This window comes from Culex pipiens, chromosome 3, assembly GCF_016801865.2.
Source record: "Culex pipiens pallens isolate TS chromosome 3, TS_CPP_V2, whole genome shotgun sequence".
In the NCBI taxonomy this organism is placed as follows: Eukaryota; Metazoa; Arthropoda; class Insecta; order Diptera; family Culicidae; genus Culex; species Culex pipiens.
In genome coordinates this window covers 150,487,466-150,515,192 of record NC_068939.1, presented here as the reverse complement: position 1 = coordinate 150,515,192, position 27,727 = coordinate 150,487,466, and the positions used below count along the sequence as shown (strand labels likewise).

General features: G+C 35.5%; 5 non-coding genes across 5 annotated transcripts; 1 reads left to right on the top strand and 4 right to left on the bottom strand.

Annotated features, from left to right (window-relative positions):
• The first annotated feature begins 434 nt into the window (after positions 1 to 434).
• Trnae-cuc (transfer RNA glutamic acid (anticodon CUC)) lies at positions 435 to 506 on the top strand. The gene has a single exon. It is a non-coding gene; the product is annotated as a tRNA-Glu (tRNA).
• A 25,444-nt stretch (positions 507 to 25,950) lies between these two features.
• Trnaa-agc (transfer RNA alanine (anticodon AGC)) lies at positions 25,951 to 26,023 on the bottom strand. The gene has a single exon. It is a non-coding gene; the product is annotated as a tRNA-Ala (tRNA).
• Positions 26,024 to 26,732: 709 nt separating this feature from the next.
• Trnap-ugg (transfer RNA proline (anticodon UGG)) lies at positions 26,733 to 26,804 on the bottom strand. The gene has a single exon. It is a non-coding gene; the product is annotated as a tRNA-Pro (tRNA).
• A 427-nt stretch (positions 26,805 to 27,231) lies between these two features.
• Trnap-ugg (transfer RNA proline (anticodon UGG)) lies at positions 27,232 to 27,303 on the bottom strand. The gene has a single exon. It is a non-coding gene; the product is annotated as a tRNA-Pro (tRNA).
• Positions 27,304 to 27,392: 89 nt separating this feature from the next.
• Trnaa-agc (transfer RNA alanine (anticodon AGC)) lies at positions 27,393 to 27,465 on the bottom strand. The gene has a single exon. It is a non-coding gene; the product is annotated as a tRNA-Ala (tRNA).
• Positions 27,466 to 27,727: the final 262 nt, after the last annotated feature.

Below are 27,727 nucleotides of genomic sequence, written 5' to 3'. Positions count from 1 at the left end.
TCTGGGTCGACACGAACTTTGGAAGAGGACGCTGCTGTCGATGATGGCCAGCAGTTGTCGAGATGAAAAGGTCGCTGAATAATTAATCATTGCTCGGTGGTGGGCTCTGAAAGATCAGCGCCGCCGTGCTCCATTCCCCCCCCCCCCACCAACGCCTTTTACCATAGCTGAAAGAGATAATTTCCTGCGATTAATATCCTTGGGCCAGGTAGTGCGTAGGAGGTTCGGAACAAAAAAAAAAGAACCCCAGAAGATTTGCTCGCGCTTAGTCGGAAGCAGAAGTCACATCAAGGTCAGCAGCTGTACGAATCGGTTTGTTGGGAGTGCGAAAATCATCACTTTATCACGGATTATCTGATTAGTTGATGATTAGTTGGTTGAGCGTGTGCTAATGGATCGAGTGTGAATGCTTCTGGTTCGCTTCACTTCGCAAGTCCCATATTGTCTAGTGGTTAGGATATCCGGCTCTCACCCGGAAGGCCCGGGTTCGATTCCCGGTATGGGAAACTTTTTTTTTGTTGAATTCCTGTGCAACTGATTACGGCCTTGCCAAAACATACATATTTTTTATAGTAAAGTGCTATCAAAACTTATGAAATTTGAAAAAAATAATTAGATATTTTATTTAAAATTTATTTTTTTACGAGGGAAGGGATTGGGATCATTTTTTTGCGAATTTTGGTTTTAGTACATTCCTTACTCGATTATCCGAAGTTTCAATTATACTAAGGATTGCATGGGATGGTCTTTTTCGTGTTTGTGTGCGTGTGTTTTTTTGAAGTTCTGCCAGCCCATTATAATGGAATGAAATGGAAATTGCCAAATAGATTTCTCAATTTTTAGTGACCGCCATTTTGCCCGCCTTCTTGGATTTAAAAATTCTTATTCACCTACGAGTAGTAAAGGCCGGCAAAAAAAAAGTTCTAGGCTATTTTTTTATTTTGTTCAAACCTTTTCTAAAAGCTTAATAAATTTCAATGATTTCCTCAAGAATGTTCAAATATTCCTGAACAATTTTTTTCCAGTGCTTTTGTAAATCGTAACAAGGGAAATATTTTAGGACATAAGACCATTACTAATTTAATTTCTAGTTCGTGGACACGAAAATAAAATGTTGCTGAAAATGTAAATTTACATTGAAAAAAACCATTCATAAAAACAAATTTGAAATTCATTTTTAAATGTTATTTTTTGTATGTTTAATACATGGAGTTGGCAGCCGTATTCCGACCAGCGCAAACTGACAACAGTCGACATTAGCACGGTTGTCAAATGAGAGCCCACAACAAAAGCACTAGCTGTCAAATGGTAGCCCATAACCAGCCAATATTTTGATTTCTAATTTTAAAGTTTTTCGCAATTTAAACGGTACATTCATGAAATAATCACTTGAATTGTGTTGTTGATGCAAATTTCTATCATATTTTTGAAGATTCAATCCCAATATTGGCTGAACATTGATATCGAAAAAAAAGAGATTTTTCTGTTTACCTTTTTTTTTTTTTTTGGTCGATCAAACAGTGCCTCCGTACACTGCGAATCGACATTACACATTTTTCAGTTTGCGTTTACATATTTGCATGGGACTTTTGAGTTCAACCAGGATAACACACTTCGTGTTACAAAAGAAATATGTATAATACTGAGTGTTTGTTTTCTGAACTTCCAAGATGGCGACATAAAAGTAAAGGGAAAAAAATAATTTCATTAATGTATTGCTATTTATCAGACCATAACCGAGATAACGTATACAGGCTTGAAATTAGAAACTAAGTCTTTTAATTTAGATTTTTTTCAAAGAGCAGAAATTTTTACAAATTTTCAATTTTTCACATTGAAAACTGGACCATTGGTCGCTGAGATATCGGCATTAGAAATGAGAGGGCTGTTTGGATGACAGTTTGAAAACTTAAATTTTCTTGTTTGTTTTCCATTTAACCGCTGCATTTCAGCAACCAGAGGTCCAATCGTCCATGTTTCATTGACCTTTATTGATATTTTCTAAACTCTTCGTTTTTAAAGCATTATCAACTATTATACCAATCTTCTCCTTGGAACGCAACATGCCCATTTTGTATGTAAATAAAAACAAATCAATGTGTCGTGCTGAAAACATTTCAAGCTGACAAAAAATATCGAAAATAAGTTGCAATTAATTTTTAAAATAATCATTGAATTTATTAGATATATCGATTACTCCAATGTTTACAATTTCTCTTCAAAACTCTTGAAGTGTTGATCCTTAAATTATATCGTTGAACAAGTCTATTTTTTTTTAAATGCCTTAAATCGGGGTGATATAATTGATATTATTTAAATTATTTTTCAAATATTAGAATTTTCCCATGATTTGTATGTTTAAAGTGTGTACTGGGTTGAATCACACAATGCCCATGTACGTCTTCTCAAATAAATTCAAAAAAGCTTTGAAAAATAGTTACTTTGGAAATTGTTTATTTCAAAACCATCATTGATAGTTACTTTACACCAATTTCTCATTACTGAATTCAGTTAAATTCACTGAAATCTGCGCTACTGAAATTTTTAGTAAATGAAAACTTGCTGAATAAAAAACAATTGAAAATTAGTGTAGCTAGCTTATTAACTTCAAAAAATGAATGTAAATTTAAAGTAGTTAAATAAAATGTTCAAATTTTTCAAACAACAAAATTCAAATTTACTCAGAAAATTGTTGTGCTGAAAATGCGTTTTTTTTTTTATATTTAAAATACAGATTAGGTTTCGGAGTCGGAGTTGGAGCCGGAGTCAACAAATTTTGGAAAGCTGGAGTCGGAGTCGGAGTCGGCTAAAGTTGGTAGGCCGGAGTCAACAATTTGTGGAAAGCCGGAGTCGGAGTTGGAGTCGGAGTCGGAGTCGCTTGAAATATGTATGACCCGACTCCGCAGCCCTGACTCATGGTCACTATTTTTAAAAATCGCAAAACTGCAAATATTCCGCTGTAATCAAACATTTGGTGGCTACATCTTTAAAACGGGGCACTTTATCAAAAAATCGGTAGAGTACTTTTCGATTGTAAAATCACTTTTTCTTTAATTTTTTACAATTTTTTAAAGAATTGCTCAAATTTTCATAAATAAAAACTGCAATGAAAAGATAACAAAAGACACGGTAAATTATGCTTTGGTATCGGAAGATTTTTTTTATATAATGAGATATTCAAGTCATTTTGCTTTCAATTTTTTGAGATATTCTCTCTTAATGCAGTCTACCAAGGTGCCTACAACACGCTCCAACGAATCCCCAAAAAATACGTAGCAAAATTCAAAGGATCCCGAAACGACACAGTTATCCCATAACCACAAAGCAGAGCATACAACCCAGCCAGCCAGTAGCAGTTGATAAAATATGTATAAAGAAATTGAAAACTCAACCTTTCTCCTTCCCCACCGCAAATCCTCGGTGCTTCCGCGCTCCCCAGGTCGCTCTCGGAATTAAATGTCAACCCGAGTGAGACTTCACAAAGAACGCCTCTGAATCTGGACCAGAGGTTTGAAATTTTGAGGCAAAAACGATGATTAAAATTGGAGCAACCAGCAGCAGCTACTGCATGAGGTTCTGGTAGTCCTGATCAGAAGAGTGTGGTGCTACCTCGGTGATATTAACCCACCCACACCCACACACTTCCCGTCCACTGGCGCTAAAGTGGGACAATCTGTGGGTTGCGGGGGGGCGGAGGTGGGTGGCCAACTCCCCGCACTGCTGTGAGTGGGTGGGAAATTCGCTATAGGGACGTGGCGTTACATCGTGCTGCCACCTGGTTTTTTTAAGCGCAAGAGTGGAAAGGTGCTGAGTCATCGTCTAAAAATAGACGGCGTCCTATCTCGCCCAGCAAAATGAAGTCGATAAAGTAGTCAGTTTCGATGAGAAAAAGTGGAAAACGTGGTCTAAAAATAGCGACGCCATCCCCCTATTAAACTTTTGCTCCTCTCGTATCCTTCGATGCCGGTTGGGTTGGCTGGTTGGTCATACAGCTGGAAGAGCTTTATATGAGATCCTGGGATGTTCAGCATATGAAATTTCTTCGAGCGTGGGAGGCTGCAAAACACAACGACGGAAGCAATGAAAATTTATTTCCCTTTGCTTGGAAGTGACTCTGGCAAATGCTGATGGTGGGAGTCCTTCTTGATACACTTGAGTAGTTATCCATTATTGCAGGGTAATCAATCTGTACTAAAGGTAGCGAGAGTTCACCGGATTTCAATCCGCTTGAGACAACCTGCTCTGAAAATATTCTATTTACACCACCCGCAAACAGGACCCACAACTTCCTCGACGCGGCCTCAAAAACTGACGTTGAAAAATGTTTACCAAAAAGCAAAACCTCCACGTAATCCGGTAGAATCAGTGCGAGTCAACAAAACGGTTTCCGCAGTCCTCACCGTTCCCAAGCATTTTCCGCGAGGCCATCACCGAGAATCGCCCCCTCGCTCTCTCTCTCTCAAGTGGGTGGCAGCCGGCTCTGACTACCCACCCACCCACACAGCCAGGCAGGGGAGGTTCTGCTTTGTGCGTGGCCTCAGCAGTGTCGTCGTTCGCCGGAAGTTTTCGCATCTCATTTTCCGGCTTTTCCTGCCCCTACTTTCCCTCCCCAGCACCAGCTTGGCCATCGCATGCCAGAGGACACGGCAATGGCTTCACGGATCTCGCAAATGGGAAAATGTCGACTGAACAAACACGGAGTACTCGCTCCGTACGGTATCGATCAAAGCCGTCATAGGTCGAAGTGATTTTCTTTGATTTTTTTTTAAAGAGTTGGAGTTTTTCTCTAGGTTCTAGAAAATCAAACCTTAAAACATGGTTAAACGAAAACAAAGCTTGCCGGGCTAGTTTCTTATGAAAAGTGCAAAACTTGATTTTAATTTTAGCGGCTGAAATCGATTACTTTGTTAAATGCCATTGACTATCTCTTAATTATTCCTTCTCTCCAAACGCAAAAAAAAAATCAACTTGCGATAATACTTCCACTGCGCATTTATAAACATAATTAATAGGGTGGATTGATGTTTGTATGGAAATCTTCAAAAAAAAAAATAAAAAATGTCCAATTCTATCAGGACACTCACTTTCTGATCGTAATTAGGCCCCAAAGTAAACCCCTCAAATTTGGGAACAATCCGAGTAGACCCGGCTCTCCGGGAATTTGTATGAAAAAAACAAGTTTTTTGTTATTTGATTTTTATTATTTTAATTTTTCTGTCAATTTAAAAAAAATAATACAATAATGTTCAAATTGGAAAAAAGCTAAATCGTTCTCCAAAAAGTATGGTGCTCCACGCTCCATACAAAAAAAATGTTTTGTATTGAAATTATCCACGAAGGAGGGAGGGGGGGGAGGGAGGTCTGAGATTTTGAGTGTTTATGGATGATCCCTTAACTTATTTTTAAGCAGGGGTTATAAAATGTAGATTTAACTTGATTTGTATTTTTCGAAAGTGCAAAACAAAAATAGAATTCTAAACTTCAAATTTCAAGCCATATTTTCGAAATTTCAAATCAGTGGCAACTGAATCCCTGAACCCCTGGTCCCTGGTCAAAAATCACAGTCAAAATCGTCTACGTTGAACACATAGGCCTTAACTTGACGGAGTTTCGGATGACCTAGAACAGGGGTGCCCAAAGTATGGACCGCGGGCCAAACTTGGCCCGCGAGGTGATATTTTGTGGCCCGCGGACCCATTTTGAATGATCATGTAAAATGGCCCGTTGACCACTTGTAAAGTGATTTTATACTTTTTCAAAATAAGGGTTTATTTTAAGATTTTTTATGCTAATCTTTTTTTATTTTTTATTAATAATATTATTAATATTATTTAGGAAATAATTTGTTCCAAATATTTTGTAATTAAAACAATTTCACACGTTTCAATGTGAGTGAAACTAGTAAATATCGTCAAAACTTTTATCAAACATTTTTAGAAATATCAAAAAAACGTACCAGTTTGTTTTAGGCAGAATTCTGTAATAGTTGCAAAAATAAAAGTTTTCTTTATTAATTTGCAAGTCATATTGACCCTTTTATAAACTGACCCTCAAACTTACATTGTACTTCCTTAGGGATTCGAACTCATTACAGTTAGATAACTATCAACTGATTCAGGCAGACAAAATGTGGAAATCTGACAATCAAGTTTGCAGCAAATATTTAACAAAGCTTTCGTCGATCAACCCACCCCTCCACCATTATTAAAAATTGGCTCGAAAACCAGGAGCAAAAATATATTTTCAAAAAACATAAAAGAGAAATTTAAGTGCATTTTAATTAAATAAGCATTCCTTTGCATTTAAAATCATTTGAGCATGTTTGGGTTTATTCAAAATAATTTTAGTAAATTTTCGATGAAATAAATAAATGTTGATTCGCTTTTTTTTTTGAAAATAATGATTGCAGGTTAACTATGCGGAAGCTTTCATCATTTTCTAAAAGTTTTTCATTAGCCACACTTAACTTATAGATGAATTGTTCAACATGTAATGTCACCACCATTTTCGAAATATAAAAACAAAACTTAATTTTTTTTTTGAAAACACAAGTACATTCAGCTAAAATTTTTTTTTTTTCAAATAACAGAAACAACAAAATCAACAATACCGATAGAAACCAGTTATTTTGTGGTTTCTATTATTTTGAATACACATTTTTTAAATAACAGAAATGTAATATTTTACATTAAAATAATGTAATTAATTTTTTTAACAACCTTTTTTGTATATTTGTTGCGGGCCAAATATACAAAAACAATATACATTTGAGCTTTAAATTTGGCCCGGCCTCCAACAACTTTGAGCACCCCTGACCTAGAACATCGTAAACCATGTAAATTTAGTGTAGCTGTATAGCTGACTTCATAACGATTCCAAAACACTATTGATTTGTATAGTTGAGATGATTTTTTTTTATAAAAATATAGCCCATGTCTCCCATATAGCCAAAATCCCATTAGCCCTGTACCTCGCATATGCAACTCTTGCGACTAAACCGAATCAGGTGGAATGACTCGTATATGCAAAGTTGCATATGCGAGGCGCTCTTATACATGGTTTAACTGTAGTTCTTTACGATTTCGTCTTTTTTTCGCGATTTTTAAATTTTCATATTTCGATTTGGATAAAACTTTGTCCGACATAGGGAGCAATTTTGCTTTAGTTTTTCCATACAAATCTCCATATAATTTTCAGTGCTGGTCATACAAAATGAGTATGAGTAGTGTAAATGCCTGAAATTCAGTATCTCAAGAAGGTTTTATCTAATCGATTTGGTTTCTTCGGCAAAAATGTGGTTAGGGCTTTTTGGATAAAAATAGATACACGGAAAAATCCATTTTTTTATTACAAATAGTCAAATTTCTTTTAAAAAAAATTGTTGAAAGCTCAGAAGAAAAGATGATTAAAAAAAATACCGTCACCGAACATTACATCACGATGGTATTCAAAGCAACTAAATTTCAATGAGAAAATTGTAATAAATTTTTACAGCTTTCCAATATTTTTTTCAAGGGTAAAACAAATCTTTTTGATTTCATCTTCAATTTAGCTTTAACAATTGAGTTTTATAAAAAAAATTGTTCAGGTTTTCGATATTTTTCAAACACCGTTTTTTCACCATCACACGTAATGCATATTTTGAGAATGTAACATTTAACGATAGAAAGTAAAATATAAAAAAATCGTTTTTTTTAGTGTCACAAAATGTTTTGTTTATTATTACAGTTATGTCACAAACATATTTTTTTAAATAACAGTGAATCTATGAAAAAAAATCCCAGGTTTTATTATTTCAATGAACAGTAAAATACTTGGTAATCGATAAGAATTTTACATCATTCACGTTTTTTTTCGGCATATATCAGCATTAATTTGGTCTACAAGCATGTTTTTTAGAAATTTAAGTTTGCAGATCCGCAATATGGCGCTTTAACATTTTCTTTTCAAATTTATGTACTTTTTAAAAGACTGAGTATTTTTTGTCGTATAAAAAGTGAAAAAAAATCATAATTTGTAATTTTTCTTCAAGCAACCGTCTGGGGCAAATCAGGACAACTGCAGAAGCATTTTTTGCAAAATGCTTTGATTTTTTTTATTTTGGTTAAAACAGGAACACAACAAAACAATTAATACACCGATTCCCAGTTTCATTGCTCTTAAATTTGCTGTCCCTTTTCAGACTGTAGTCCCGATTTTCCTGACATAAAGATATATTTTTCAAATATTTTTTATATCAAACATTAAAACTCTGAAGTTTCCAAAAAATCATCATTGAAAAAAAAATTGGTAATATTTACATTGGCCTTACGCCTTTAAAAAAACCGTCAATTATCCTTTAAGTGAGAAATTATTAATAGTTGAGACCCTCTCATGCGCCAGTGACAGCGCACATCGTGGGTTTGTTTTTTTCTAGTTTCGGTACGAACCCGAACCCATTTGTGTGTTGGTATTTTGGTTCATCGTACCAGCGCACCACGACACGCGTCGGCTCGTCGGCTCGGTTTCGTGTCTGGCACTCACCCGTGGCATGAACCCAGCGTATGAGCCAAGGTGGTAAACTCGGTACGAGCCGAGGTACGCCCCAGTGGTACAAACCGGGTCTAATAGAGGAGGAAAGCAACTCGCGACAAAATGTTGAGGCTAGGAATTTTGACAGGTATGATTTTCATAAAGTATTCGCCTCCTTTTCTCTCCCACAGAAAAAGTACGGACAAAGTAACTGTCAAACTAGACAACATTGTTAAAGTCACTCACAAAAAGAGCTTTGAGTGATTTGAGTTCATTTCTGACGTCACAATTTCTCCTCTATACCACGGCGCGTACCACGGCCTTGGCTCATACGCTGGGTTCATGCCACGGGTGAGTGCCAGACACAAAACCGAGCCGACGAGCTAAGCGTGTTTTGGTGCGCTGGTACGATGAACCAAAATACCATCGGCTCGAATCTGTCGGGTTCGGGTGTAAACCGAACAAAGCAGGCGCAAAGCAAAACCGAGGTACAAGTGAACCGCGTGTGCCGCACGGTGCAGGGAATCTTGGATGAGGGTTTGAAACTATCAGGAAGTGTCGAAAAAAGATCGGGTTGGAATCTTTTTTTTCGCAAAGGCATTAGTGTGTAATGACTCCTATATTTTGCTCAAAAAATGATATCAATTTGTGTTATTAATTCATTAAATAGTTTAAATCATTTGATTGGAAAAAGAATCAGATATTTTTTAAAGAGTAGTTGTTTCAAAAAACAATTTTTCGTTCATTCATTTCAATTCATCAAACCTTTCAAGTAGCCATCACCACGATCTAGAATCTGCGTCCACCCACAATATTTTTGCGTAAAACGGTTTCCTGGCGTGGCAAGCTTCTGCGAATTCTTCCTACGCGCACCACAGCATCATATTCCGATACTACTGGGACTCTGGCCAGCCATTCACCGTTGCACGACCCCTTGTGGGTTGGCTGAAAGATGCAACAACCCCTTTTGCACGTGGGTGGTGACACCTCCACCTTGGCTCGTGGGTGGCGATTACGCGACGCTTTTGAACGGTATTGGAAATGGTTTCGTGGACGATCCGATTTCCATCGAGTTGTTTAATTTTCCGAAATGAGAGTTTGAAGGAAACAAACAAAATGAGAGTTTGTAGGAATTGTAGAAGATTTTTTTTTTAATTTCATTCCTACTTTCGTCGTGAAGTTATTTTTTTGCACTTTTTGCTTTCCAGAATATTTTGAAACATTCCAGAAATCACCGTAAAAGGTTTTGAAATAATTGATGAACATTGTAAAGCTTATTTTCTTCATTTCAAATTGAATTCCATCCAACTCTATCAAAACAAAATTTTGCTGTCACAAACCTCGTAACAACCAATCCACCATTAACTAGCTGTTAACTAGCTGCTTGCAGCAAAAGGCGATGTCCTGAATGGGGAGAATTTTGATCTTTTTAAATTCATGGGAATCTCATAGAATTAAATCAAAGAAATTAGGTGTAATTTAAAAAAACTTGTATTTTTGTATACAATGATAACTCAACCAGAAATCAGATTTTAACAGAATCACTTACCTATGTCATGATGTCAGATTATTATCTGGTCAATCAGAGTGCAGACATGAAGCAGTTGCATTGGTACAGTACAAGGGTGTCCAAAAAAAGTGAACTCAAAGCTGAAAAACTGCTTTCGTATAATAATGTTTTCTAAATTATGTAGATTAAAGTAACGTTTTTTGTTCTCGAGAAAGTTTGAGAGCGTTTAAATTTGAGAAAAAATATGCCGATTTGAATCTGAAAATAACTTTACAAAACATTTTCTCAAAATCCGGGTCACCCTAGTGCAGCTCACAAAGGAATGCTTTTGCACCTTGTCATCTCGAGATGGTGATGCTAACTCTGCTTCTTGAGTAGAGTTAATGATGGTGATGAACTCTGTGTCACTCGAGCTGACAAACAGTGACTGTGTCCGTCAATTTGCAGCAGAATTCTCTGTTGCAATCATGATTGTGACAGAAGTGTGACAAATTGTTTAATTGGTGGTTTAAGGGGAATGTGTACCGTCCTGATGAGTTGGATTTTTTTTTGTTGTGGAAAAGTCAAGGCCAATCCAATTTAGAAAAAAAAAACAAATTTTTAAAACAATTAAAGTTTTAGCATTTTAATTTTAAACTAATTTTTATTTACCTGTACCAAATTTTGTCACAACAAAAAACGAGTCCAGTCTGGAAAACAAGCTGCAGGAAACCTCGAATTGTTCACTAATTTATGCTAGACCTATTCGCCGCTTCGTCCCACAACAAGCTGGGAAAAGGCATTCGTAGAAATTTCCTCCCCTTTCTGCATTTGAGTTTTTCCTCGAAAGCACGAGTTGAGTCTCTTGGCAAGAAGGACCCAACTTTTAGCCTGACTTTTGCGAATAATTTTCGCCATTCCATTTGCCAACTCGCCTAGGTGGATGGGCCACCAACGTCTGAGGAGTGGGCAAAACAGGTGATCTGTCTTCGAGGAAAAACCCAGTGCAAAAGTTTAAGATGTTCGCTGCTGCAAAGTCCGAACAGTGCGTTGCCTGGGAAAGTTTACCAAATTACCATAACGAGAAACGGTAAAAGGGCTCGGTTGCCAACTGATCGAATGAGTTAAAATTCACAAGTTGTGGAAATATATTTATGATTTTTTTTTTTGGAAATTGCTTCTATTTTACCATCACCAGATTTGTTTCAAAACATCAATGAAATAATAAATAATATTTTAACATGTCTATTTTAAATTTAATTTCTTGTTATTCATGCATCAAAACCTCTCAAACTTCCACAAATTGTATCCATTTAGGATAACACACCTTGAATCAGTTTATCTGAAATCGCTTCGTAGGACAGGGTACAGCAGGGGTAGGAAGTTTAGCTAAACTTTTCCAATTTTCATCAAAAGCTGCCAAGCGACGCTCTGTGTAGGCTTTATGGTCTCTCTCTCTCTCTCTCTCTCTCTCTCTCTCTCTCTCTCTCTCTCTCTCTCTCTCTCTCTCTCTCTCTCTCTCTCTCTCTCTCTCTCTCTCTCTCTCTCTCTCTCTCTCTCTCTCTCTCTCTCTCTTTCTCTCTCTCTCTCTCTCTCTTTCTCTCTCTCTCTCTCTCGCACATATGCCTACACACAATGCTGGAATGAGTATGTGTGTATGAACGTGTTCACGACGAGATTTTCCTAAACACACACACAGCTGCATTACGCTGGATGAGATACATTTTGGATGGAAAAGCTAGTTGTAGGAGGTTAGTGAACTCTATTTGTTGAATTTTTTTTTATTTTGAAGAAAAGATTTTCCAAATAGGTTAAAATAATTATGAATTTAAAGAAAAAAAAATATCCCTTAAAACAAAGTTACGCGCAAATCGAAAAGTGGCCGGGGCAACTTTTTCCGATTTTGTGTGCCCGAGCATGGGTAAATAACAAAGGAAATGCCTAATAATACATTTCTCTGGTATCAATACCAAATTTTAAAATTTAAAATTTGTCTTAAGGATTATGCAAGAGCAAAATGTGGTATCATACCAATTTAAGGTATTGTTTTGATATTGCAAAATTGCAGAATTTGTCAATGCTCGAACACCACATTTTGGTATTCTTTTGGTATTACAGTATTTTATTAAATTCCTCTGAAACTATGGGAAAATTTTGACCAATTTTGACAAAATAATTAATTTTGCTCTAAATGATGTCTCAAAGCGAATGCTTTCATTGAAACCCGAAAATTTCAAACTTGATTTTATAAATTTTTGATATACCCCCTAAAGAAATGACTTGAAATTGTGAAAAATTTTCTAAGTCAGGATGCCGTTTAAATCGTTGAAAGTCGGGATAACCAAATACTTTGAAAAACGAGTCAATCGACAGATTATGGAATTTTGGAGAATTTCAATTCAGTTTCATTTTAATGACACTTATTTTTCAATCTTGTTATTTTTCAGAAGCTTCAAGAACTTCAAGCACACAGAAAAAAATAATGTAAATTTGAAAGCTGTAATTTTGGAAGGTTGAACATTACTTCTTTTATGATGAAATTTTACCTCAATTTAGACTGAAAAAGTGACATTACACCAGAAAAGTGGTAAAATTACACATTTTCAGAGGTAAAATTACACCTTTTTTCTGACATAAAAGATTTACCCCTTCCCAGATGTAATATTACCATGATTTTTTTTTCTGTGCACAGGCCGTTCATCAATGACAAATGCATTCGATGTGGTGAAGAATATCACTTAAAACAACATGGAATCAACAGGTGAGAAGATTCGGTTGTTGCATATGGATCATTTCCGTTTTTTCACTAACTGCAACTGGTGCACTAAAAAATTATATGAAAATACCACATTTTGGTATTACTTGTGCAAATACCAGCGACCAAAATGTGCCTTTGGTTGCCCAATAATTGATGGTAGAATAACTTGAAATCATACCAAAATCATGCATGTGGAATACCAAGTTTTGGTATTCAAGCAATGTTCAAAAATCCGGAAGACCTCAACTTGGTATTGAAATGGTTTTATTTTGAGGTATTATTTTAACCTTGGAATATCATGGTTTGGTATTGTTGTGCCATTCCACATACAAGACTTTAGTATGATTTCATGGTATTTTACCATCTATTACTGGGCAACCAAGGGCACATTTTGGTCCCTGTTATTTGCCCAAGTAGGTAATACCAAAATTTGGTATTCCCGTGTTATTTACCCCTGCTCGGGATACGCGGTCTCACCATACTAATTTGACAGCCTCCCATACAAAAATGGTTTCTGTGGCTATAACTTCTCAAAATTATAATTTAAAGTCTTAAAATAAGAAAAAAAATCGTATAAAATGACTGGATGGTGGTTCCTTGACTGAAATAATTCGACCCGTATTTTATTTGTTTCGCCATAAGGGTGACCTACGCCGAGTTAGGGTGGTCAGAAAATAACAAAAAATCCAAATTTTTCGCAAAAATCATGTTTTTCAAAACTAATAAATCAATGATAATAACTTCGGCTTTTGGAGAAAAATAGATTGGAATTTCAAAAATCTGTTTAAAAATGTCGTCTAAAAACTCAAAATGATGGTTTGCAAGCTTGAGAACGATAAAATTATCGAGGCTCGTTATTGTTGGCCGATAACGATAATCTATCGTTATTTCGATAATTCTATTGGCGATAATCTTATCGCCAAAATTTTCAACACATGAAGCGAAATTTGGTTTTCTTTTTTACAATATATCGTATTTTTTTGAAAGTACTAAAACTTTCATAACTTGCAATACGGGCACCAAACGAAGCGATTTTTACATACTTTTTCACTTTATTAGAGTATTTTTGCGAAAATATTCAAATTTTCAAAATATGCATATGGGTATCAATCGAAGGGAAATTTCGCAGGTGTTTTTTTACTTTATAAGAGTTTTTTTTTTGAAAATTTTCCAAATTTCAATAAATTTTAAATTTTCTATGTTTTCTTTTTTTCTAAAATTTTTACGAAATACCGTACTTTCTCGAAAATACTTAATTTTTTAAAATATGCAATATGAGTATCAAATGAAGCGAAATTTTGCAATCTGCATACATGCATTCAAATTGTGTTTGCATTCATATCATACACAATTTTTCGTCGTTTGATACCCATATTGAAAATTTAATAAATTTTAGTATGTTCCAAAAAAATCGGTATTATGTGAAAATGTTAGTATTTTCAAAAAAAAAAACAAAACTCTAATAAAGTGAAAAAGCATACAAAACTTTGCTTCGTTTGGAACTCATATTGCATATTTTGATAATTTGAGTATTTTCGAAAAAATCTGGTAATTTGTCAAAATTTTAGTATTTTCCAAAAAAACACTAATGAATTGAAAAAATCCTAGGAAATTTCAATTCGTTTGAAATATTGCAAATAATGAAAATTTGAGTATTTTCGGAAAAAGCAGTATTTTGTGAAAATGTTCGTCTTTAGTTTCATTTGATACTCATGTTACAAATATTGAAAATTTTGATTATTTTCGAAAAATACGGTATTTTGTGAGTCCATATTTATACTTTGAAACTTACTAAATTTTCAAAAAAAAATCATTTTGAAAGCATTGAAAATTCAACAAGATATGGTTGAATTAATCGATTATAGAAAGATTTTAAAAATGAGTTATCCTAAATTATCGGCTATAGGATTATCGCAGATAGAATTATGAAATCGATGCCAATATTTCAAAAAGCATCATGTACAAACCATGCGTTTTGAGAAAAACGCTTTTGAATGTTGAGCATCCATTTTCAATTACCATTTTTATATAAAAGCAAAATAAGATGTTCTAATGATAACAAACGATGAAAAACGTTGCTTTTGTTGATACTTGATCATCCATATTCAATAAAACATTATTTCCGTAATTTTTTTTGAGAAAAACAAACATAACTTCTTTTGAAATCACCAACGTCGATATCACCCTGCTGTCACTGAGGGGGGCGCTTTGTTATGATTCGTTTTTCTTCGCCGAATGTACATGGCGCTTTTTTCATGTTGCTTTTTTTTTCGTCACGAGGTTTATGTAGCCTTTTGTTTGACAGGTTGACAGGGCTATATAAACAGGGACTGCTGATGGCAGAGATTTTGTTTATGATACTTTATTTAAAATCATGATTAAACGGACTTTACTGAAGTAACTTTTGCTCATTTTTGGTAGAGAGGTAGCTTATTAGAAGTACTTTCAGAATATACAATAACCCAGAAAGTGTCAAAATGTACATGATGCCTTTTGAAATGTTACCGTCGAAATAACAATAAAGATAATCATTAGGGGAGAGTGGGGAGACTTGATCCCCTTTTTTTGTATCGCACATAACTCTGTCAATTTCTCACAAAACTGTAAACTTTTTGCATGAATTGAAAGCTTAAACATTCATCTATGTTTGGCTAATAAGGGTATTTCATCAGATAAACTTTTCGAATCATGCCAAGCGTTTTAAAAAAATATTTAAAACCGGCAGTTCAAAAATGTTAGGGGTAACTTGATCCCCCTTTCAACATTTTGAAGAAATCTTAAGCAAAATGTTTCTTATTTATCCAAACTTTCAATTTTTTTATAAGTTACAGCAATTTCACATAAAACCTGTACGTTTGTGTTCAAAATATAACATGTTTAGTATGTAAAATATTTAAAAACTAATATATTATTTTTTAGACCAAAATTAGGCATGTTTACGAAAGCTGGAAATTTTTGTTTACAAAACTTTTGGAAAAATGTTCTAACTGCAGTAAGTTATGTACAGCTATACTAAAGGAAACTATGTAGTAAACCCAGCCCAATTAATTAATCTTGAGGCTGAATCCAGTGACTTTAAAAATGCAGGGATCAAGTCTCCCTAAACGCATATTTTTAAACAATTGATTGTAAAAATAGTATGACGGTAAATTTAATTCTAATGCGTAATGGTTTTGGAGTTGATATGTTTATCAAACAATTCATGTATAAAAAATATTTTTTTGAATTATTTGTGAGTGTTTTCTAAAATTATCAAAACAAAGAAAAAAGATCTCTTGGAAGTTTTTTGCAGCACTTTTTAGAAAAATGTGTGTAACTCAATCTAAACATTTTTAATTTGATTGCTTTGTTTTCTACTATGAGTTTTAGTTAATTTCGCACAACTTTCTAGAACATAGCTAATTGTTTTACCCACATGCTGACGAGATACAGGCTTGGGATCAAGTGTTCCCGGGGATCAAGTCTCCCCACTCTCCCCTATCGTAATCGTTAGACGATAATATTATCGACGATAATTTTATCGATTAACAACGTTGATGCTTTGGTGGTTTCGGGACATCGGGGGGACATATTTTTGAAAATACATATATTTTTTAGTTGTACCATAATTGAAAGACGCAACTAAATTTGGTTGAAATGGTGCGGAGATCTGATCTTTTTTATGTGGTTCTTTCAAAAATCGAGGATAATTCATTTTGAATTGGGTCCTAAAATGAAGCTTAGATTGCTGATATTATTGTTTACAGCGATAACGCTTATTTTTCTGAGTACAATGACCCTTTGAACGACCATAAAGAGCTTTAAATGGATTTTTAAATCAATTTTGAAAAAATAACGTCGCGGTTCTTCTTGACAGAAATGCTCCTACTTGACAGCTCGTTCCAAGGGGATCATAGTTGATCCATCGAAAAAATGTTGTCTTGTCAAAAAAAAATTTTTGCATTAAAATGAAAAAAAGTGATCAGAAATGGTTTTTAATCGTGTTTTTTACCGTTGTACATACAAATTGACATAGGGCTTTAGTACCCAATTGTTACAGTTCAAAACATTTTTCAAGGATTTCTGAAGGTTAGGAGTACATAAACTTTTAAAAGTTTTCAAGAGAACGCAATAGCCATTATAATATGAAGAACATCATGCAATTTTGAAATTAATTTTTCGTTATAAGGTCGAAACTTGGCTCTGCTACAAATTGTTCTTGCGTTCTTCAGAAAACGAACTCAAAAAATAGATTTACAACGGGCTTATGCAGGAATAATCTAATTCATTATTTCAACAAATATGTCTTAGATTCAAATTGAGTTCAACAAACCCTTGAGTCCCACTCAAACAAAAAATCGTCAAAGTTGATCCTAATAAAACGCTCTTTTCAGCCAAACACGAACAGCCAGTTTCGCCGTAATTTTTGAAACTCAGCAGAACTCATCATGGAATTAAATTGTTCCTTGAAGAAAGCCGCGCTATTTGCGCTTCCAGTAGAAAAAGTAACTTTTGTTTTATTTCCACTCTTTTCTCGAATCTCTGTTCGCTTTCACCCGGCTTTCCTTTGAAATCAACCTCTGAAATATTACCTTTCATCATGTCAGCCGAGGAGGCAGATTTGCTCCCCGTTTGGTATTTCTTCCTTCGAGAATTGTGATTCGCTCCTCAGATGATGGTGGGGTGCTCAGTCTTTCTTGTCTTTAAGGACATGCTCTTTAAAAAAAATATTATTTTTTTCAAAATAATGTATTTTAATTGGTAAAAACTTTTCGAAGAAACTACTGAAAATTGGTAGTTTTCCCGTAAATCACCTCTCCATTCCGCTCACCAAAGTGACCAACAGAGATTTCCTGGACCGTCGGTCCAGCTCGCGCGATAGAAACAAAGTCCACGCCGAGCTCCGGACTCTTGGACCAACCTGGTGCAACGAGCAACGGCAGGTCCCCCTGGGGACGTTCCACGGCGTCCTCGACCAGAGTGAAGCAAAAACAAATAACATAATTTTTCATATCGTACTGCTATCTTCTTTTTTTTGCGCTGACTTTTCCCCGCAGTTTTTCCTTCGTGCCAACAAAGAACAGAAAAGCGAGTGGAAAACCTCCGCACCCCGTAATGGCCTTTGTTTGGATTCGGATGGACGCCGACTAAACGCGGGTGGGAGTCCTTTCCGATGCAAGGTTGTTTTTGCCTGACTGTCTTAAATTTTGTCGATATTTTTAAAGGGTGTATGGTTTTTATTGTTTGTTATATTTGTTTGTTATATTAATTTATTAAACTATTAAAAGATGTTAACATGTTTATACGAAAAAATCATAAAACATGGAAATGTCATATAAAATTTGTATAAATTCAACTTACCGAAAGATATCCTAGGTTGGCCAAATTCTCCCCAGAGTTGGAACCGTTTGGAGCGAAGAAGGACTACTCTATATCGGAGCCTCGTTGTCCCTGCGCTTAGCTTCATAAATCTTTATTATGTTGCTTTGTGTGTGTTTTTTGGGGAGGGCCTGGACTCGGGAAATCGATGCTTCTGAGCGTGTTTTCCCTGGTTCTATCTTCAACCTAGCACTAGCAGGTGTTTTTTGTGTTTGTAGTTTTTTGTTGTTGCGTTCTAGAGTGGAAAATGAATTATGTTGCGCGCAATCCCATTTGTATGCACCATCGACTAGTAATTGAATTAACTTCAGGAAATCGTGGAGGTTGGTGCATTTATTGTTTGATACATGGACATAAAGATGTTTTTTGTTTATCTAACTTTCTAGCATTTTGATAACCTGCGTGATAGTGAAAATTTGTGAAAAAAAATTCCGCAAAAAAAAAAAATAAGAATCAGTCAATAAAATATCCGAATAAATAAGACTGTCCGAGGTAATCTAACATTCGACTGGTAATTTTTGTTATACATGACTGAAATACTGTCCATTATCGAAAATCTGACTTTAATGCCAAATGAAGTGATTTGAGGAAAACGCGTTTTATTGTTCATAACCCAATCATCGTCAAAGCCATTTCCGATTGGAATGGGATATCGATCGTTTGGTTTTTGCAGAATTTGCAGCCATAGATTAACACCTTTTTAGCGTTTTTTTAAATATTTTATATGTATGCATCACCACGGGCAAAACTCTCGATTTTGATAATAATTTATAAAAGCATTTTTTTTTGGAATGATGACCGCAATATTAATTGAGGCATCTAAAATAATGCATACCTATAAAATATTTTTACTTGCTCAAGTTTTGTTGGTTTTATGAACTTTTTAGTTCAATTAGCCTATATTTTAGCTTGCAGTAATACTTAAAAAAGACACTCTCTTTTTCACTTTCAGGTATTTTCACATCCTCGCAAAAGTGTACAGCCACAAATGCCACAACAAAATGTATTTGGTCAAAGTAGAGTATTTCGCTACGAAATCGGTCTTTTTGATTTTTTTAATCCGGTTGAACCTTTTTTGGTGCCTTCGGTATGCCCAAAGAAGCCATTTTGCATCATTAGTTTGGCAATATAATTTTTCATACACATTTGACAGATGTCCATTAAAAAATGATGCATGAAAATTCAAAAATCTGTATCTCTTCAAGGAACTTTTTGATCGATTTGGTGTCTTCGGCAAAGTTGTAGGTATGGATAAGGACTACGCTTAAAAAAAATGATACACGTTTAAACAAATTGAGTCAACTTTAAAGAAATTTCCAGAATGTGCAAAAAAATCTTTGACCAAGTTATAAATTTTTGACTGGTTTTGTCAAAAAATCGAAATGTTGGTTGCAAAAAATTTTTAACTTCATTTTGCCTTCCTCACTGAGGTAAGGCTATAATCCTGCTCTAAAAATGAACTTTGTATAAAAACATCGTAGACCCACCTTCATGTATTCATATCGACTCAGAATCGAAAACTGAACAAATGTCTGTGTGTATGTGTGTGTGTATGTGTGTGTATGTATGTATGTGACCAACAAACTAGCTCATGTTTCTCGGCACTGGCTGAACCGATTTGACCCGAACTTGTTGCATTCGACTTGGTTTAGGGTCCCATAGATCGAGTTTTATACAGATTGAAGTTTCAATAAGTAGTTCAAAAGTTATGTATAGAAATGTGTTTTCATATATATCCGGATCTCACTAAAATGTATGTAAACTATGTCTGGATTCAATATCCGACCCTTCGTTGGTTGGGTTATCAAAAGACCTTTCCAACGAGTCCAAAACATTGAAGATCTGGCAACCCTGTCTCGAGATATGGCCACATAAGTGATATTTATGTACTTTTTTGAAGCCGGATCTCACTTCAATGTATGTAAACTATGTCCGGATCCACCATCCGACCCATCGTTGGTTAGGTTATCAAAAGACCTTTCCAACGAGTCCAAAACATAGAAGATCTGGCAACCCTGTCTCGAGATATGGCCCCTTAAGTGATATTGATGTACTTTTTTGAAGCCGGATCTCACTTAAATGTATGTAAACTATGTCCGGATCCACCATCCGACCCATTGTTGGTTAGGTTATCAAAAGACCTTTCCAACGAGTCCAAAACATTGAAGATCTGGCAACCCTGTCTCGAGATATGGCCACTTAAGTGATATTTATGTACTTTTTGGAAGCCGGATCTCACTTTAATGTATGTAAACTATGTCCGGATCCACCATCCGACCCATTGTTGGTTAGGTTATCAAAAGACCTTTCCATCGAGTTCAAAACATAGAAGATCTGGCAACCCTGTCTCGAGATATGGCCACTTAAGTTATATTTATGTTCTTTTTTAATCCAGATCTAAAAAATAGATGAAATAGATGTGCCATTGATGGTAATGAGTGAGGAAGGCTTCAACCACATAGGTGGATTAAGTTAGTTTTTCGATGTAAAATTGAATTTGCAATCAAAAAGTTCTTCAGCGAAATTTCACGCCATTTTAAAATGTTAGTAAATTAGTACTGATTCAAAAATGTATAACTTTTTTTTGCACTATCTAGAAATTTCTGAATAGGTGGCATTTGATGTCCCCTAAAACATATCAAAAATAAAAATTAATAATAAAAATTGTGTTTTTTTTTGCAAATCAATTTTCAGTGACAAAAAGTTAAATTAAAAATCAAAAAAAAAAAATTTACCGCGCATCATTTTTTTAGTGTAGTCCTTATCCATAACTACAACTTTTTTAATTTTCATACATTCTTTTTGTATGGACAGCTGCCCAAATTTGTATGGAAAATATGAACAAACTAATGATGCAAAATGGTTTCTTAAAGCTACCAACCTTTTTTCTATCAACTTAAATGTGTCAAACAATCAAGTGCAAATCGTCATTCTTATGTAAAATTGTCTGATCTTTACGATGAAAATATTTTCAGATTTTTACAATCTTACCTAACATTTGAAAACGGCCAAAAATTCTTTTATAGCGGAATTGGGGTTAAATTGACCCTAGATGATTTTTGCGGTGCAAGTGGTTATTTTTACTGGATTCCTGGGACATTTTCACATAAGTTAAGTGCATTATGAATGGCCGCATAAAGTCTCCGCTTTGAATACAGAATATTTTTTCAAGAAAAAATGTAAAATATGTGGAATTGGGGCAAAATGGACCCTTTGCCGTCTCGTGCGGTGGATGAAACCATCACCAATCGATTTCCCGGATTTTTTTACATAAGAAACACTATTTTTCATACCAGGAAACCAGCCGCGTTCAATTAAGTCCGATTTTGGGTTCCATTTCGCCCACTGTGCATCGGATTAGTTTGCAATAGGTCTTAAGTACCAATTACAGACAAAGCCGTTTTTCAAATTGTTCTTCTGCACGTCCTTTAACTACATCAGCGAAAAAATAAATTGGTATCGTATTGCGAACCAACCGGAGATATCTAAAGTTTTGTTTGAAAAGATCCCATAAACATAATGATTTCCATAGCTTAAAGGGCCTTTTAAAAAACTCAAAATAATTTTTGTTTTTGGAAGTTTCACTTGTTTTACATAACTCTGCCAATGTTTTTAAAGTGATTTTCTTTGGGGTCAGTTTTTCCCTGACCTTTTCAGAAATTTACTTAATTATTCTTTAGAAAAAGTAACAGTTTTCTGTAAACTGAAAGTTGCTTGTTAAATTTAAAAACAAACGTTTCACACGAATTACCCCTAAAAAAATCAAACGTTTTGCCTAGTTAAAAACGCTTTCAAATGTAAGAGGTTTGCATAGAAATCAAAACGGGTCCAAAAACGTTTGTTTTGAGTTATCTATAAATCCGAAACTCTCGTATGCCCGGTCTGTGTGAGGTCTTATCTGTGCTGTTCTACAATTAAAACCAACTCATAACTTCACCACACCCTAAACAAACATTTCGGACGGTTCAACGGTTCCACAGTAGCATCCCGAATCCACGGCATTGCGGCACCCTGGTGGTGGTCATCGTTGTTTTACTTACCAATTAGCAACACCATCATCGATGCCCTGATCTCCCTCCCGACCCCACGGGACACCCGTATCATCTCCTCTTCAAACAGCCCGCTGATCTCGGTTTAGCTTTTCGGAAATCAATTATCATCATGGTCCCTCGTCCACACCGCAGCGCAGCGCAGTCAAATGAACCTGGTTTAATCGCTCCAGGAAGATATGCTGCGTGGCCTACATCGGGAGAAGCTAGCCAGAGTGTAAATTGACCAGCTTGGATTACCCGTGAGCACGCACAGTCAAGCACGTGTCAGCGGAAGAATCTCTTCTCCAGAAGTCCCGAGCCTGAAATGAGGTTAAGAACAAAAGACCGAAAAGCGCACAAGACATCATTATCGCTATCAACCGGAGCATCACCCCGTAAACTCCTAGCTGGTAGAGTGCTAGAAGACGACGACGACGACGAGAAGAGAGAGAGGACAATCCGGTACTTGCCGGCATCCAAAGAGGACACAAGAAACAGTGGCAGCAGCCGGTGCATGGTGATGGTTCAAGGGGGGAGTAGAAGAACACCAGATGCTGTCCACGGTAGCGTAGCAACCACCGACTGACGACGAGGATGTTCGTGTAATGTTTCATTTGGGTTACATTTGGTGTCTTAGCCCGAGAAGCCTCCACAGCAGCAGCAGCAGCAGCAGTCCACGATGGTGGAGACCTGACCCAGGCAGTGGTCGTCGACGACGAGTTGTGGAACATCACGTACAGATGCTATATTCATCATAAGAATATGAACCACCTTAAGAGAGACAGAGAGAGACCAGTCGTAAGCAGAGAGCATAAAAAAGAGTGTGGTTGATGAAGATGCGATGAGGAAGCAGATTCAGGTGCAGAACAGTCAAAAGAGAGTGTGCTGTAGGGGAGGAGGAGGAGGAGTAGGTAGTGGAAAACCGCGAGCATCAAGAGTTATTACATCGAAAACATTAAGTACAGTTAGCATTTTTGCCGACCTGCTGCTACTGACTGCTCTGCTATGAACTCGGTAGTTGTTGGTAGATGTTCTCGACTGCCTTCGTGTGCGCGCACACTTCCGCGGTCAGGCTAATCTCGACTGTTTGTGGACGGTTTTGCGTGTTGGAGCATTCTGCCGGCACCAAGCTTTTTGCACGTAGAACTACTATATCTCCGTTCCGGACAAGTTGGCTTGGTTCCGGCATTTTTCGAACAAACATGAAGAATCATGAAGCTTCGAATATCCAATCTGATGCACGCAAACGAATTTCCCATTAATAATTGAACACTGTAAGATTTACATTTCATTTATTAGGTTATTTTAACCTAAGTGGTGCGAGCTGTCAGTTATGGTATAGGTTTAAAGAAAATCCTGGTATTCTTGATATAATATTTAATTTAGTAAAAATATAATATTTATTTCGTACCAAGTATCTTAATGAGCAGAAATAATAAATATTTAAATTTATTTTTTCTCGGGTTGTAATGCTTTCCGCAAAAATGATCGTTATTTGTCACAATTGAGCAATTCTCTGAACTTTCGGTCATTAAATTTTTGCCGTCCTCACGTTACTGAGGAAAGGCTATAAAATCACTCGAAAAATGAACTTTGCAATTAGACCTCCTACACCCATCTTCATGTATACCTATCGACTCAGAATCAAATTCTGAGCAAATGTCTGTGTGTGTGGTGGGATGTTGATCAAAAATTATCACTCGATTATCTTGACATTGGCTGAACCGATTTTGTCCGTTTTGGCCTCATTTGATCCGTCTTGGTGTCCCATAAGTCGCTTTTAAAAATTATGCAGTATAGGGTTAGTGAAATTTCACGATTTCGCAGAAAGCGTAAAATCCGTGAAATTTGGCTTTGTCCGCGAAATCCCGTGAAATGTTATGCTTGTGTGAAACTGTAACGATTTTTCTCAAAATGATTTATCAAACTCAAATAGGAATAAACATAATCTTATGAACTACTGTAGAATTAAGCGAATGAATACCCTTGTTTGATGACTTACATAGTGTTGGTGATTTTTGGCGATTTCGTGGACGGCGTGAAATTCGTAAATATTATCAATTTTCTCAAATCATTTTTTTTTTTTTTCAAAATAACAACATAATAAATATTTTTATTAGTTAGTTAAATTTTATTAGTTTTCAATTGTAAAGCTTGATATGAATCATTTGAAGAATTGTTTAGATTTTTCAGTTGTTTTAGAAACTAAGTTTAGTAATATTTTGATTCGCTGTTATATTTTTTTCTGCTATTTTATTTGAAAGGTATAGTTTCAAAAGAAATTAAAAGAATCATCTTTTTTTAATTCAAAAGAAAATGAAAGCTTTAAAATCAACTTTTAAAAATATTACAGATTTTTCTGAGTCCTGTTTAATTTTAATGATATTTGATTATTTGGGTGGATGATTCCCGTGAAAGATAAATTACTAATTTTTGTTTAGTTTTTGTTTTGAATTAAAATGTCGATTTCGTTAATTATTTTATTTTTGCCTTTTGATTTAAATTTTGTAAAAAGAGATAAAAACCTTTGCAAAAATGTTAATGAGCTAAATGTCGCAAAAAATTCTAATTATTTCACTATCTTTTTGCTGGACAAGATTGTTAAATCTTGCTTTAATATGAAATGCAATAAAGCAAATCTGCAAAATAAAACAATTTATCAGTCGAATATTTGAAAAAGCAGTTCAATAAATGAGAATATGCATGCCCTACATTTTATTTCAAAGTATATGTAGAGCCCGTCCATAAACTAGGTGGATTTTTTTTAAATTTGAAGATTTTTTTGTGTCACGTTCAAATTTATTAAAGATTTTTTATTATTTTATTGACGAATAATATATAATGAAGCATAATAAGTTGTTTCTGTGATTTAAACCTAAGATTTTAAGATTTATTTTTTTTCATCGTTTCGCGAAATTTGCGTCAAATTTGAAATTGAGGTCCCCGGGAAATTTGCAATTTTCGAGCGTGAAAAATCACTATGCCTAGTAAAGAACTTCAAAAGTTATGCTTAAAAACGATTTTAACAAAAGTCCGGAAGATTGTAAAAAGGGTGATTTTTGTAAGAAAACCCGCCATGCTATACATTTTCAGAAAGGTATTTAAAAGACCTTTCCAACGCGTCCAAAGACATTGAAGATTTGACAACCCTATCAAAAGTTATAAGCATTTAAGTGTTATTTACGCACTTTTTGGAGGCCGGATCTCAAATGATTTATGAAAGAAACGTATAACAATGTGTTTTTAATAAATCCGTGAACCACATTAAACATGCACATTAAACATATACTGTTTGTTCACAAACCCATATTGGTCCAATTACTATATTTTGATAATTAATACTGAATTTTCGCTTACCTTTCATACAGAAATATTGAGGTCCCACATGAATTCGCCTGACCTTGAAAATATTATTCTGCTGACAGCACCACGTAGCACTACCACCACCGTAAACGGATTGTTTCAAACACCTTCAGTGTGAGTGTCAACAACACTGCTAATTCAATCGTCACGAGAGTCCACGTTTGTACATGTTTTGGTGTAAAAGGTAAGTTTATTGAATCATTTTAGTCAATTTTCAGTTATTTAAAATGCTAGTGTTTTCAAGTGTTAAGTTAAAATTGTTGGTGATGGTGTAAAAGTGTTCTTCAGGTTTGCAAAATTCTTGAACGACCAGTTTTGAAGAATTCGACGCATGCAGGTAATGTTCTACATGCATAAAAAATTTGGTTGCTATTACCACAATGTTTACAAAACTCCAGCATGACAAAAAAAGTTTGTCCACACATAAACAAAAAGTTTCTTGGAGATGCGGGGCATCGATCCCCGTACCTCTCACATGCTAAGCGAGCGCTCTACCATCTGAGCTACATCCCCATGTTGAAAGAGCGGCGGCAAATATCCCACCTGAACGCTGCCTCCCGACACTCTCTGCTTAGCTCGAACTCGTTCACGCCCAAGAGAGACCGGTAGGTTTGTGTGTTTGTTTCTCTGTTTCTCCCTCTCTTCTTCCAACTCCAACTGACATCGCACCGCATCGGGCACCATTCATGAATAAATAATACCAATATGGGTTTAACTTGAAGCTTCATTTTCGTACACAGCTTTAACGCTTATTGAGTGTTTGGTTGTGTGTGTATGTGTGTGCTGGAGCGTTCCGGGTGGTTTACGTTTTTACTTTCAATTTATTATTATGGTTCACGGGAAGTTATTGAGGGGGTGAGATAATAGTTTCAAGCCCATTTGTTGACTTTGTTAGTCTTTCCACTGCGTCGTGACATAAATCCTATCAATTACTAACAGGGATTGATTGAAAGTGTTCGATTTTTATACTGGAACGATGAGTTTTGCTTTTTGAACTCTTGTATTCAAAAATGTTCCAATTATTTGAAACCCTGATTTAAAAGCATTAAAATTCGTCTGTTTTTTTTTGTCTACATGAATGAATGTTGTGAATATCAATTCAAATGAATTTTGAAAATTTAATGAAAAAAGCACACTTTAAATTACAAATAATGTTTTCATTGATATATTAAATATTATCTGAAAACTCGAATAAAATATCAGAAATTGTCAAAAAGAATACGGGCTCAACCGGGATTTGAACCCGGGACCTCTCGCACCCAAAGCGAGAATCATACCCCTAGACCATTGAGCCACATGAAAGGGGAGGTGGTAAAAGTACATGAAAATAAATCTGCTTTACTAAACGGGGTCAACTTTAAGTTGACGTCAAGTTGTCGTTTAAGAAAAAGAAGAGGGGCTTTCGTATGTTGAATAAAGTGAAGTGTATCGTTTCAGTTTCCTCCATTTGAAGAGTATTAAATTGAGTATATTCTGTACGATGTAATGTGAGCAAATAAGATGTTCAACTCAATTGAATTGCTTTTAGTGATATATAATGTATTGAAAAATGTTTGTGCATCTTGCTGATTCTTTTGAATAGATAAACAAATTTTGCACTACTTGTAGTGAACATTTCATAATAATATTACTATAAAATTGATTAACAATGCCACAAAATGTCTCAAGTTGAAATTCCACGAAAAGGTTCGACCAAGACGCGTGTTCTAAAAAGAAACTTCGGGCTCAACCGGGATTTGAACCCGGGACCTCTCGCACCCAAAGCGAGAATCATACCCCTAGACCATTGAGCCGCTTGCAATTGAGCCTGTGCAAAATTTTCGCCCGGGAATGGGAACTAAAAGTTGTTAAAAAGTACTGCGATGGCAGTAAAAAAGTATCTTGGAGATGCGGGGCATCGATCCCCGTACCTCTCACATGCTAAGCGAGCGCTCTACCATCTGAGCTACATCCCCTTGTCGATTATGATGTGAAGTTAACCACTCTGTCGTTTCACGTGTTACACATGCTGATGCATTGTCCGTTACGCTAAATTGTGTTGAATTATTAAATGAATGAGGGAAATCCTCTTTGCTCTTGAAATTCCACTGGAATCGGAAATATTCCTTAGGCAATCACGTTAAATCACGAAAAATGTTCAAAAAAGTGAAATTGTTTTCGTTGTCAGAAAATGCCATAATTTTGCTGAATTTAAAAAAAAACCGTGGAGGATAACAA